Here is a 14955-nt window from a genome sequence, read left to right on the forward strand (position 1 = left end):
ACGCTGGAAAGAGAAAAAGAGACCCGTATTAATCTTTATTAGAGCTGTCAGTGGCTCAGCATGAAGTTCTAGTGCATCACCAGCTTTTTATAACATTTGCCCCAGAGAGTCTTAAGAGAAGCTGGAAATGTAATACCGAAAAGTGTTTTGATTAGTGATGTTAAAATTAATTAGTTGTACGTAGTCTGTAAACAGACCGTTTCCGCTTCATTTCGATTAAAAATCGTTCAGATGATGTCGCGAACATGAAACTATCTGAACCGAGTCGTTAAACAAATCAACGGCACTAAATGACATCCGTGTCAACTAGTGCATTTTCGTTCAACAGTTTTGCTTGTTTTAGATCGTAACTGTAATTGACGTCATTTCATTCTGTTGACGGCTGACTGCGTTAGAGCCGTGTCTCCACATGAGTTCGCCGTTTGTGGGAGCGCGTCAAACGCAGCAGCAGCAGCGGCACGTTGCATCTCGCCCGAGTGGCTGCCAAAGCGCGCTGCCTGCAGCGATATATTGGCTGTGAACAAAATGGATAGTTCAGAAATTGCTTCCCTGGGTGATCGCTGACACGAAATTAATGGCGGCAGAGACTGGTACGCGTGCAACTCCAATCACACTTCTCGATCGTTGGCTGACGCGGACTGCCGCCAACGCCGGCGCGGTGGCATGAGCACGCGAACCACCGGTTAATATTGTTCTATAAATGGCGTAGTGAAACCGTGGATATGTGGAAATACAGGTGGGTTCTTTAAATACGAAGAGAATAGTATCCTGGCACACTTAACTCTTCTACACTGAATGAAAATAGTCACAGTGAAAGGTGGCTACACTGAGCCACAGCGCCAGAAATCGCGCCTGAGAGTATTGTTCCGCCGCCTCCACTGACAGTGCTTATTGAGAGTTAGCGGCAAGCAGTTCTTACCGAGAAGTTGTGGTGGACACTGCTTGTCGTGAAGTCAGAGTGAGATGTGGTAGTGGAGAGTGTTGTTCCATGTTTTATGCAGTGGTTTGATGGGAGAGATAGCAGATGTTGTTCTAATGGAGATATTGTAATGGTCAGAGTGCATTTCGTCAATATATATGGAGGTATTTTCTTTTATTCTTTTATTCCTTCAGTGACCTGAATAATGTGTCATTACAGGTTCAGTCAACAAAGCATCTGGCGTGTGTTCTGGTATTAGAGTGTAATTCTGATTTTCTTGCGCAATTATAGTATTTCTAATTTTCTTTTATCACGTCAGTATAATTGGTATTTAAAAATTCTTGTCTTGTTGAAGAAGAACCGTGCCAGATGTGCGTTGAGTCATACTACCACATACAGAACAGCTACACTTGTGTTTGTTGTTTCGTAGGTTTTATAGTTGCTGGGGACTTTATTAATTAATTGTGCTAACAGAAATTTCCTTACATTCTTTGTTGTCATTCTAAGCAGTCAGATTGCGTACTAAAACTAGTCAGGGCCAGCCGTTTACGAGACTTGCGTAATCGGGCTTACAGCTACAAAAAAAAATATTTTCATTAATATTTAATAAAGCCCCCATGCAACAGCAATTTCATATAGTGACGAGTTTTCTACATTTAGTAAATGATTACGCGATCAATGAAAAAGGCAAAAATGATGAATAGTGAGAATGACGAAATTGTTAACATGGCGAACTCGCCAACACAGGACAACAGTGTGATGAATAATGAAGTTGAAAACAATTTAATAAGTCGGGAGAATAGTCCGGAACCAATTCAAAACTTTTCACAACTAGAAAATTTTCAGAATTCGAGATTAACGACAGAAGATTCTGGAATAGTATCGAACACAGATAGTCTTACAGCTATGACAAAGGAAGCTGGTTTTGCGGGAAACGTTATGGGCGAAAAGAATTTCGAACCAGTTACTATGGAGCGGTTGATGAGTGCTATATTAAATATGGGATCACAGTTACGATCTGAAATTAAAACTGATATGAGAACAATGCAAACTCAGTTTAGATCTGAATTAAAAACAGATAGGGAAACAATGGAAACACGGTTAGACTCATTGGGATCGCAGTTAGGATCTGAATTAAAAACACAGATGGGAACAATGGAAACACGGTTAGACTAATTGGGATCACAGTTAGGATCTGAATTGAAAACGGTGGCAACACGGCTAGAAACAGAGATGGAAACAATGGAAACACGGTTATATTCACGAATAGGGACATGTTTCAAAAATATGAAAGATGAATTAAAGAAAGAAATCAGAGAAGAAGTACAACCGATTTTGAATTCTCACAATAATAGATTAATTGCAGTAGAGATTAGACAAAGGGAACAGGATAGAGAACAGGAGGAAAGAGATCGCGTGATAGCACAGAAATTTTCAGAGTTAAATTTACGACGTGCACACGATAAGAAAGAAATATTTGAGAGAATCGAGGAATCCGTACCAAATGACAGATTAAATAACCTAACACAACAGTATGAACAGTTAACTACTAAATGTGTTAATACCGAAACCCGAGTCGCGACACTTACGGAAGACGTAAATAAACAGAGAGAAAAAATAGGTGATTTAGCGGAAAGAGTTGAGGAGATATCAGATAAATTGACAAATCTTAGTTTACATGGGGACAAAGATTCAGATGATACAGCACCATTGCCATTTGCAGAAACCGAAGAGTACCAGAACATAGATAAGCATGTTGAAAATCAGGGAAAATTTAATGAACGCGTGAAAAGGGAATCTGAGGCATTAAAAAAGCAAGTCAAACAGATTGAAGGCGAAATCATAGGAAAAGACGGCACAAGAAATTTAGAATCACAGATACCAGAGGGGTTTGAAGAAAATAATTTGTTTCATTTACGGGATGCAACAAGAGAGCAGCAGGCGCGTGAATTTAACAATAATTGACATTGGGACTGGGACAGACGCGGTAGGTCTTTGTCGCCAAGAGGAGAAAACTTTGGCTATTAACACTTTTTGACTGTTCGGAAATTTAAGGTCTTCCGCAATTCTAAGAATGACATACATCCATGTGCATGGTTAGATCAATTTATGTACGCACTCCCACCAAATTGGCCACTAAGTCACAAACTCTTAAGTGAATATGTGCCATAGCGAGCATAGGGCCCCGAGCTGTAGTGGTGCTATTTCTCTTTTAGTTTTCTGTACCGCTGCCTACTCTTTTACTATTCTTTGCATCTATCGAAACAACTCTTCGACTATCAATCTATCTAGTGAGTAAGTAAACAATAACCGGATATGACTGTTTTACCCAAAAGTGACTTCAGAAATTACCGTTCAGACTTACTGTATCTTCAGCAGCATTCATTCGTAGTTTAAATGAAATTTTACCTGTTTATCTTCGTGACAATATTACTTCTTATGTCGACGACATTCTTATTGCTAAACATTCTTGGAGTGAGCACAACAAAATTTTGGATTCATTATTACGTATTTTTGCAAGAGTTGGCATTACAGTGAACTTAGAAAAATCTGAATTTGGTCGTTCTCAGGTGAGATTTCTCGGTCACATTATTTCTACAGAAGGTATTCTTCCTGATCCAGAAAAATTAGACGCTATTCGTAATTATGCTGTTCCTACCACAAAACGTGATGTTCGTAGCTTCCTTGGTGTCTGTAATTTTCTTAGACGCTTTGTTAGATTGGACAATTTGGTCACACCTCGTTTTTGCGATCTATCTGGAAAGTTCTTTTTAAACGAAAATCGGTCGACAACTCTGTTTGGTTAGTTTGTATTCCTGATGAGTGGGTTAATAAGCTGATTTGGTATACGCATTTCAGTTATGCACACTTTGGTCCCAGAAAATGCTTTCATAAATTGCGAGAAAATTGCTACTTCAGTAATATGGAAAAACGTATTCGATCTGTTCTTGCCAAATGCAAATTATGTCAAAAGGCGAAGCCGCCAACAATTTCTCATAGAGCACCGTTGTTTCCTATCATTCCAGCAAAATTAAAGGTCAGGGCTGCAGTTGATTTGTTCGGTCCAGTGGTTTGTTCTACTAATGGTTTTGCGTACATTTTTGTAGCAGTGGTGTTGACATCAAAATATGTGTGTTTTACACCAATACGCAAAGCAACAGCTCGTTCAGTATCTAATGCTTTCATCAAACATTTTCTTAAAGAAGTTGGTCATGTTGATAAGGTTATATCAGATAATGGATCACAGTTTCATTCTAAAATTTGGCTTCGTACTCTACGGCGTCGTAAAATTAAACCAATCTTCATTTCACTTTTTAACCCTCAATCTAACGCTTCAGAGAGATGGATGAAGGAAATCAATAAATTGTGTCGTCTTTATTGTCATCAGAATCACAGAACTTGGGATCAGTATCTTCATATTTTTCAAAACATTCTGAATGAACTTCCTAATGACTCAACTTCTTTACCACCTATACTGATATTAAAAAATAAAGCACCGACAAATCGCATTTCTGAAATCGTTCCTTTTCCGCCTTCACGGAAACTGCGGAATTCTGAAGTTGTGAATCTGGCTCTACAAAATATTGCATCTGCGGCTGCTAGAAGAGAGAAATCAGCTAAGCGTCCTGGTCGTTCAAAAATTTTGTCAGTTGGTCAGAAGGTGTTAATTAAGTCTCATCGTTTGTCTCACAAAGGAAAAGGCTTGTGTCGCAAATTTTTTCTGCTTTATAACGGCCCATATAGAATTCGCAAAATTATTCATGATAACACTGTAGAAGTAGAAACTCTTAAATCACGACGCTCTAAGGGAATACATCATATATCTAACGTTAAAATTTTTGTGGAATGATATACTTTTCAAAAATTTTGTAGAATGACATACTTGTGAGAAACTAACAGCTACATGTAAACATGCGGAGAGTACAAGGATACCGTGCTGTGTTTTGGCGGCGGCATATACTCAAAGCAGCAGTGAAGTCTGCGCGCCTCACAGGGCAGTCGTTGACCGCAAACAATCACTTCCTACGTCACGCGCCTACAGCTGATCGAGCGCTCAGTGCGAATGCACTGACAGCCGTAACTAAATACACAGTCTAATTTCTCCGACTAAATTCAGTATAAAGCTATAGTGACTTGATGAATTCTGTTATTAACATTCAGTATTTTTCAGGATACGCTTCTATAAAATATTTAAGAACTTCAGGTAAATTCTGTGCGTGTCCGACGTTAAGACGACTTGCTATCGAGAAAATTTCAGGAAAAATGTCATTTCGAAGAAGAAAGTAATAAACTAAAAAGGTAATTATTAATTGAGTTTATTTTTCAGGTAACATATTTCCACTTAGGTACGTACTTTAGACGTAATTTACTGCTCGCGATTACGTGATTCATACTTTGTGCTAATTACATGTTCTATGAAATTACTTGTGAAGCGACGTGCTTGCGTACGTTAACTGATTTTGACAATGATTATTAATGAACTGAGTTGTAACTTGTGTATATTATGCATCGCTTGGCTGCTATGCTTTTTCACTGATGTCATATTTTTTTTTATTATGTGCCTGCTGTGCTTATTTATTTAAATTATAATTGTCACCTGATTAATTGTGCTGATGTGGTTAGGTATGTAAGTTATACTTTGTGATTTATCTGCTTGCGCCTTCATGTTTACTTATTTGCTTGCGCCTTCATGTTTACTTATTAAGATTACATATGAACATTATTTGCTTATGATGATATGATGCTAATGACCTGTTTAGTACGTAAGATATATGTTTGCTGCTATGCGTATGGATTGCATATTTATACATCTCTGTTTGTCGTCACAACTACTCTTTAATTTGGTATATAGAAATGCTGATATACTGTGAATGAACATAGAGTTTAGGTTACACTATGGTATTAGTTATAGATTGTTCGCTTGGCAGAGCCTCGTTGTAAGATTTGTGCTGCATCCACTTGTTGACATTCTGTTCTCTACTAGTATATTTACTCGCTATTGCTTGTTTTGCTTACGCTCAGTGCTTTATATTTTTAAGATAAGAAAATGAACTGCTATAATTCGACGAATGACATTAGTACAAGAAACTTCATAGAAGTCACATGAGCTGGAGGTTTTATGAAAGCTGTATAAATGTATGCCAATAGGAAGGAAGCTAACGACATGACATACCAACACAGTTATTACACTGCATTTTTCGTGAGCAATTGAAATAGGAAGTGACACTTGACACAAGAAATACTCTACATGTTTGCTTCTGTTTGCCATAATTCTTGAATTGGTGCACACACTGTGAAATATTAGGATCATTCACACTCCGTAATCGTACTTAATTACTGAGAGTTATTCGAACTAAGTCTGTTAGAGGTCATGTATGCATTCTTTGTTTATAATTCATAATGAGTAGAAGATTTTGGTCAGATGGATTACACAGAGGTTGTGTGTTGACAGTGTGTCTTCGGATTGTATGGGATGAGGAGGTTTGCATTAGGATTTTATCTGTACTTGTTCGAGGAGACTGACTAGAGGAAAGAGTTGTTATGGAAGTGAAATGATACTGGCAATAAGGTTTATATGTATCGACGTATTGAAGAGGTATTATTGAGGTATTGAGATTATATGAAGTTGATTGGAGTTTTAGTGTATAAGAGGTAAAATAAGTGAGGTGCATATTTTTTTTGTTGTTGGTCTATATGGAACAAGGAGGATGAAGATAGCAGACTAGAACACTAAAATGGAAGGAAGATTGTCTACACACACTTTGTTAAATCACAAGCAGTATGTACTTTTTTTTTGGAGAGAGGAAGTTGCATATCTTGGCACACTGACAGTTGTTCAGCAACCGTACATTTTGATCTGGCTTGGCAAACATTGGTCTTGACATGATGACTATGACGTTGACTTAACTATTATTGACTGTTATACATTGCTGCCACTATTACTTGATACACATGATGAACATGAAATTTTGACAGAAGCGCATGTGCACAGTTAACGCTATTCAACTACACAGTAGTACTTAATGTGTATGAAAGATGAGTGAGTGTGCTTTGTGTGTTTTCCTTTCCTAATCCTACCCACCTATCTCCTAAATATTATTTTATTTGTTTGTAGTGGCTTGCACTGACACTCATAAATATTATAGGTTTACTGATATTTGAGTATTTGTAATAGTAATATGACAATTATCTGATATCATTTGTGTGTTTATTAGAATTTGTATGTTTAGTGTAAGAGCATTGTAAAAGCATTTGTATGTGTATTCAAACTATTGTTCATGCTTGAACTGCCTGAGTAGTGATGGTGAATATTATGAACTGTTACCTGCACTTTTCAACATGATGTGTGACACTTAGAAATGTTTAATTTCTGCTGATGAACAGTGTGATCAGTGATAGTAAATATTATGGACTGTTACTTGTACTTTTTCTACATGATTGGTGCCACTAGGACATGTTTAATTTCTGCTGATGAACAGTGTGATCAGTGATAGTTGTTTAATTTCTGCTGATGAACTGTGTGATCAGTGATAGTAAATATTATGGACTGTTACTTGTACTTTTTCTACATGATTGGTGCCACTAGGACATGTTTAATTTCTGCTGATGAACAGTGTGATCAGTGATAGTGAATATTATGGACTGCTTTCTGCACCTACTCCACATTGCTGGGTGCCACTGATGGACTGCTTCTACTGAAATGATGTCACCTGATGGTGTCTGCACCTACTCAACATTGCTGGGTGCCATTGATGGACTGCTTCTACTGAAATGATGTCACCTGTTGGAGTCTGCACCTACTCCACATTGCTGGGTGCCACTGATGGACTGCTTCTACTGAAATGATGTCACCTGATGGTGTCTGCACCTACTCAACATTGCTGGGTGCCATTGATGGACTGCTTCTACTAAAATGATGTCACCTGTTGGAGTCTGCACCTACTCCACATTGCTGGGTGCCACTGATGGACTGCTTCTACTGAAATGATGTCACCTGTTGGAGTCTGCACCTACTCCACATTGCTGGGTGCCATTGATGGACTGCTTCCACTAAAATGATGTCACCTGTTGGAGTCTGAACCTTCACCACATTCCTGGGTGCCACTGATGGACTGCTTCTACTGAAATGATGTCACCTGTTGGAGTCTGCACCTACTCGACATTGCTGGGTGCCACTGATGGACTGCTTCTACTGAAATGATGTCACCTGTTGTAGTCTGCACCTACTCGACATTGCTGGGTGCCACTGATGAACTGCTTCTACTGAAATGATGTCACCTGTTGGAATCTGCACCTGTTCCACAATGCTGGGTGCTACTGCTGGAACTGTTAACAACTTGTTATGAAAACATTTTATGTGAGTATTTGTATAAACTGATTTTTTGTGTATTACTGTTTGTGAAAAGTTATAAGACTCTTACCTGCTCATATTCGTCATTGCTGACGCTATCGATTGAATTGTTTAACCACATGATATTTGTGTAAACTATTATGTAAAGTCATATGTATGAAAGAATTTGTATTCCTTACTGTATTTTATATATTAGGCTATTGTAAGGTCAGTGCAAAGCCAAAATTTTATCTAGTTATATGATACTTACGTATTAATATTATCTTTTATTTTTGTCTGTATTTTTTTTACGGATTTGGTGGTATTTTCACCACCAATGCTGGCAAAAATACCATCAAATTCTAGCCCGTGGAGGAAGGGCATATGAAAGGTGGCTACACTGAGCCACAGCGCCAGAAATCGCGCCTGAGAGTATTGTTCCGCCGCCTCCACTGACAGTGCTTATTGAGAGTTAGCGGCAAGCAGTTCTTACCGAGAAGTTGTGGTGGACACTGCTTGTCGTGAAGTCAGAGTGAGATGTGGTAGTGGAGAGTGTTGTTCCATGTTTTATGCAGTGGTTTGATGGGAGAGATAGCAGATGTTGTTCTAATGGAGATATTGTAATGGTCAGAGTGCATTTCGTCAATATATATGGAGGTATTTTCTTTTATTCTTTTATTCTTTCAGTGACCTGAATAATGTGTCATTACAGGTTCAGTCAACAAAGCATCTGGCGTGTGTTCTTGTATTAGAGTGTAATTCTGATTTTCTTGCGCAATTATAGTATTTCTAATTTTCTATTAAAACGTCAGTATAATTGGTATTTAAAAATTCTTGTCTTGTTGAAGAAGAACCGTGCCAGATGTGCGTTGAGTCATACTACCACATACAGAACAGCTACACTTGTGTTTGTTGTTTCGTAGGTTTTATAGTTGCTGGGGACTTAATTAATTAATTGTGCTAACAGAAATTTCCTTACATTCTTTGTTGTCATTCTAAGCAGTCAGATTGCGTACTAAAACTAGTCAGGGCCAGCCGTTTACGAGACTTGCGTAATCGGGCTTACAGCTACAAAAAAAAATATTTTCATTAATATTTAATAAAGCCCCCATGCAACAGCACCAAGAAGGATTTGTGCGACATAAACAAAAGTTGGTAGACGAGTTTATACATCTGAGAAATGTCGCTTGTTCAAACCTGGCGCCAGTCGCATAAGAGTGGCGCTAGAAGCGCCACTATGAGAATGTAAATCAAGTTCGTTTTAAGAATCAGATTTTCACTCTGCAGCGGGGTGTGCGCTGATATGAAACTTCCTGTCAGACTAAAACTGTGTGCCGGACCGAGATTCGAACTCGGGACCTTTGCCTTTCAAGGGCAAGTGCTCTATCAACTGAGCTACCCAAGCACGACTCACGTCCCATCCTCACAGTTTTACTTCCACCATTACCTCGTCTCCTACCTTCCAGACTTTACAGAAGCTCTCTTGCGAAGTTTCATATCAGCGCACATTCCGCTGCAGAGTGAAAATCTCATTCTGAAAATATCCCCCAGGCTGAGACTAAGCCATGTCTCCGCAATATCCTTTCTTTCAGAACTGCTAGTCCTGCATGATTCGTAGGAGAGCGTCTGTAAAGTGTGGAAGATAGGAGACGAGGTACTGGCGGAAGTACAGCTGTAAGGACGGGACCTGAGTCGTGCTTGGGTAGCTCAGTTGGTAGAGCACTTGCCTGCGAAAGGCAAAGGTCACGAGTTCGATTCTCGGTCAGGCACACAGTTTTAATCTGCCAGGAAGTTTCAGGTTCGTTTTAAAAGCACTCTGTAACGTTCGTAAGCTTTTGTTACATCTGAGACTGGACCTGGTGGTTTGACATTAGTCAGGTCGCCTTTATCAATACCTCACTGAGTTGAGACGAGGTAGCACACGACGGCTTACGAGAAGCTGAATGTGATGTGCACGAGTCGTCTGGGTAGGATGGCTCGCACATTTCGTATTGGGTTTAGATGTTCCGAGGTGGACGGAGGCACTATGACAGTATAAAGAAATTAGTGACACATTAAAAGGCACTTTATTGTTCTGCGATACTTCACTTAAGTTGTACGGCAACACGTTGGATATTCTTACGGAGAGATACAACTAAGCAGGCTCCTGTCAAGCAATGAATACATTGAAACTTCCTGGCAGATTAAAACTGTGTGCCGGACCGAGATTCGAAATCGGGACCTTTGCCTTTCGTGGGCTAGTGCTTCCAAAGTTTGGAAGGTAGGAGACGAAGGACTGTCAGACGTAAAGCTGTGCGGACGGGGCGTCAGTCGTGCTTGGGTAGCTCAGTTGGTAGAGCACTTGCCCGTGAAAGGAAAAGGTCCCAAATTTGAGTCTCGGTCCGGCACACAGTTTTAATCTGTCAGGAAGTTTCATATCAGCGTACTCTCCGCTGCAGAGTGAAAATCTCATAATGAATGCAATGTTTGTCCTGGGAGTCACACTGTCAATCACTGTAGTAAACACCTGCCCCTATGCGAAGTCTGTATGTGACTCCATTTGCAGACTAAGTCTCGCAATCTGATCTCCATTACGAACTGTAGGTACAACATGAACCGTCCGTTGCTCTCTTGGACCACCGCTTACCACAACGCGGAAGTCCATCTCACCACGGTGGCGCGGAAGTTGGCAATTGGACCGTCTTTGTGGTTGGTGGCGAACTTCAACGTTCCGCCGGCGGCGCCGGTCGGAAACTGTCTCATCTTGCCAGCTCCGGTTGCGTCCATTGGCGAGGACACAACAGGATTTTCCTCTTGCGAAATTACAGAGAGACTTGGCAGCGGTGGTCACGAAGAATGTACAGTCGCAAGTTGGCTGGGCTCCAGACGGTCACTTGCAACTACCGAGAGGGAAGATCGTTGTGTTCGACGTATAACTCTGGCGGGTCGTATTGCATCTGCAATAGCAATGTGAGCAGCTGGTGGCACAGTGACACAACAAACTGTTACAAATCGGCTACTTCAAGGACAGCTCCGAGCCAGGTGCCTCTAGCGCGCATTCCATCGACCCGAAACCACAGCCACTTGCGACTTCAATGGTGTCAAGCGAGAGCTTATTGGTGGGCAGGATGGAGGTCCGTTGTATTTTGTGATGAGAGAAATCTGGTTGTGCCTCGCTGCCAGTGACGCCCGTGTATTGGATAGAACGGGACCCTGCAACGAACCTGTCTGCTACGCACCTTGGACCTACACCTGAAGTTTCATCTGGACTGCGATTTCATATGACAACTGGAGCGCTCTCGTGGTTATCCCATATGCCATGTCTGAAAAATTTTATCTGAATCTGGTGATTCGACCCGTCATGCTGTCATTCAAGAACAGTACTCCAGTCGATGTTTTCAACAAAGTAACTCACACCCACATACCGCTACTGTACCCCAAAATGCTCTACAGAGAGTCGACATCTTGCCTTGTCCTGCTCGATAACCAGATGTGTGTATAATCGAGCACATTTGGGACACTATCGGACGACAACTCCAGGATCACACATGAGCAGCATTAATGGTCCCTGCATTGACCGACCAAGTGCAACAGACATGGTATTCCGTCCACCAAACTGACATCCTTCGCCTGTACAACACAACACATTCGCGTTTGCATGCTTATATTCAGCAGTCTGGCGATCACACCTGTTATTAACGTAACAGCATTTCACATTTTCAATGGTTTATCTCAGCCTGTGATTTTGCAACGTTAATCACTTAAATATTTTACCTAGACAAAAAAGTACACCCAAGATTTCATTACCCCCACGTTAGTTACGTTTTGGTATTGTGAAATTTTTTTTGGTCTGCGTATTTTATAAAATTAGTTCCTTTACCTGGTTCTCAGCGTAAAGTTTATCTTAAGAGGGTTGTTATATCGCTTTTAAGTCATTTGGACAGTGAAGCCGTATACAGTATTTAGGGTAATGTAGTCACAGAGCAATCATATTTGTTGAAGGAAAATTAACTGGTGAAAGGATGCTTCAGACACGAAAAATAATTCTGTTATTTTCTTCTGCTCTCTTGATTACTGGAAACTCTTTGATTCTGTTGTCTGGGAAAAGTAGTGGTAGATGCTGGCCGAGATCGGTGTCCCCGCTATACTTTATGGCAATAATTCGCAGTCTAAGCAATAATAATCTCGTAGCTATGACAACAAGTACTGGCACGTTTGATTCCATTAGCGTATAGAAAGCTGTCAGACAGGGTTGTGTCCTATTCTGGCAACTGTTTAATATCTATGCCGAACGTCACATTAGGAAAGCTTTTGATGACTGTTCTAAAAACATTTCAGTTGATTGAAGAACTATTAAGAATTTCCTATTTACTGATGATACAGTGAAGATGAACTAGCCGAGCTGCTATAAAAGTAAAGGATGTTAGTCTACCATGTGCCTTAGACATCAATTTCACAAAGACAGAACTCGTGTCAATTGATCGAGAAGCAGAGGTCCAACTCACAGGTCAATTATTGGAACTGCTAGCCTTGCTTTCTCTGACGAGGTCAAGTTTCTGTGACACAGGTAGTTGTGAAGATAAGAGAATGGATCACTCTATGGCGAGCGGATATTAAGAAACTAACCTGGTTCTCGTAGAACACAGCGATAACGAAAAGCAAAAAGGTACGGATTACTGACACACAAGTGTTTTCCGTCTTCTCATGGATGTTTAAGCCCAAAGACAAGCATCGTATTGTACATTTGAAGTTCGCTGCTGGCGCAAGGAGCTCTGCACTGTTTTGTGCTAATGACTTTACAATAGTTTTATTATTAAATATTTGTGTAAGTAAATAAAATACTTTAAACGTATCCTGTTATGTAGCTTTATTCAAATTTAGTATCAAAAATAATTAGCTAGTGAAGTAATGAAGCAACTTTAAAGAAACCAGCATCATACATAGCTTAACTATCACGAATTAAGTATAAAATGTAATGTATTACATGAAGGGTACTATCGTAATAAATAAAATTATTAAATGGTGATAAACGTAAACAAAAATTAAATAAAAATAAAAAAATTCCTACGGCTATTTTGCTTCTGTTCGCTGCTCGTGGTCTCGCGGCAGCGTTCTCGCTTCCCGAGCACGGGATTCCGGGTTCGATTCGCGGCGCAGTCAGGAATTTTCACCTCTCCACAAGATGACTGGGTATTGTTGCGTCGTCATCATCATCATTCATCCCCATTACGGTCGGAGGAAGGCAACGGCAAACCACCTCCATTAGGACCTTGCCTAGAAAGGCGGTCCGGGTCTCCCGCATCGTTCCCCTACGCTGTGTCAAAAAGCATGATAATTCATTTCCGTTCCATTTTCCTTCTAAGGCGAAAATGACTATCACATTCGTGTTTATTTCGTCGAGCCACCCCAGAGTAAATACAAAAGGCTTTTTTGAATGGATCCAGAAGCCGAACATCAGGTTATGCAAGTACGGGCTGTCTAGAATCAGTTTCCAGAGCGAGCAAACTCCTGTTCTCCCCGTTCTGACTCTTCAAGCCGTGATGTATACACTGTGCGTTGACGACAGTGTCCGTCAGGCTTTCGCAACTATAACACAGGACGAATACACTGTATTTCGAAGTAGATCTTCAATACACACGTGTCATTACGAGAAAGTACGTCAAGTGTACATCTCTGTCGTGGGGACCTGTGGATGGCAGTAAATATGCGTGGATCAGCCACTCTACGATGTAGAAACGGCCGAACGTAGAAACGTTGGGCAGCATGAACTTTTCCATCCTCCGCCCCGTAAGCACAGTGCATGTCTGTCCTTTCCTCCCTAGAATAGTGCTCCATTTCCTGTCCGCTCCATATAGCAACAAACACAAGTGTCCCTGTTTGATGACAAACTGACTCGGTGTGCGCAGATGCTGCACTCGATGCAACATCTATCAAACACAGGTGCACGTCCAAAACCAACGCGTTAACGCCCCAGTAAGAGGCAGACAACCCTTAATGTTGTCCCGCTTGGAATATTCGCAACTATGTAGAGTACAGCGTTCGAAAATAAAGGTCATAAAACTTCAACACGACGTCTCTTTTACCTTGATGTCACAAAATATATTGAAATCGTTGCCTTCCAGACCTGCTACCATGGCAGCTCGGATGGCGTGTTGTGTGCCTCCCCTCTTGGCGGCGCGCGACGCTGTTCAACGACGCCTTGGGCCGTACGCAAAGGGATACGGACATGAGTTGCTATGTGAGATTTCCTTGTTATGACCCATTCTGCCTGGCCTCTCATTTTCTACATTCATTTCAGATACACCCTTCAGAAGGTCGCAATCTTTTTTCTTTTTTAATTCATGAAGAAATGTCTTCAATAAAAACGTAAAAAATTAGTCAATGGCGTCCAGCACATTTGTTTGCCATGAAAATAAGCCTAAAACCATTACTGTAGGACCACCCACTGACAAGATTTAGCCAATTATCATGAGCACATTTTTTTCGAAAAATCGATACATCTCGAACAATTTACGTTTCTTTTTAAATTGTCAAATAATTTTTTTACGTGCCATGGGCTCTATCGACAGTAAAAGGCAATTATGGGGAAGTGAATGTTAACGAGTTATTGTAAATCGAATTTTTAACCTTTTTTCGATGTATCTCTGAACATAAAAATACAAGTAGATCTTTTAAGCCCTACAATTTTCCCATTTCACATTTTTCGATCTGAGTTACGGTTTTTTAC

The 14955-nt window shown here is 40.4% G+C and overlaps 1 non-coding gene across 1 annotated transcript; it reads right to left on the bottom strand.

The window, feature by feature from the left end:
• Positions 1 to 9580: 9580 nt before the first annotated feature.
• On the bottom strand, positions 9581 to 9655 carry Trnas-uga (transfer RNA serine (anticodon UGA)). Its single transcript has one exon. It is a non-coding gene; the product is annotated as a tRNA-Ser (tRNA).
• Between the last annotated feature and the right edge of the window lie 5300 nt (positions 9656 to 14955).

Source organism: Schistocerca cancellata, chromosome 7 (assembly GCF_023864275.1).
Source record: "Schistocerca cancellata isolate TAMUIC-IGC-003103 chromosome 7, iqSchCanc2.1, whole genome shotgun sequence".
Taxonomy (NCBI): Eukaryota; Metazoa; Arthropoda; class Insecta; order Orthoptera; family Acrididae; genus Schistocerca; species Schistocerca cancellata.